Source organism: Charadrius vociferus, unplaced genomic scaffold, assembly GCF_000708025.1.
Source record: "Charadrius vociferus isolate BGI_N301 unplaced genomic scaffold, ASM70802v2 scaffold358, whole genome shotgun sequence".
Lineage (NCBI taxonomy): Eukaryota > Metazoa > Chordata > Aves > Charadriiformes > Charadriidae > Charadrius > Charadrius vociferus.
This window is the reverse complement of record NW_009649576.1, coordinates 369,303-369,519: the sequence shown is the minus strand read 5'-3', so window position 1 is coordinate 369,519 and position 217 is coordinate 369,303.

Below are 217 nucleotides of genomic sequence, written 5' to 3'. Positions count from 1 at the left end.
CAGCAGCAGCTCCCCTCCTCCCCAACCAGCCGTGCACAACCTGTTTTTCCAGCTCCTCCATCGAAGGAAAGCCATCCCCAGCCCTCCCCTCCTGGGGCTCGGAGCCAGGGGGCCCCTCTCCTCTCCAGGAGTGGTGGAGCGAGAGGCGAGGAGAGCCGAGAGGGGTCCCTCAGGGGGGGATCCCCCCCTTCCCGACCCCCGCCACCGCCCATGGGGC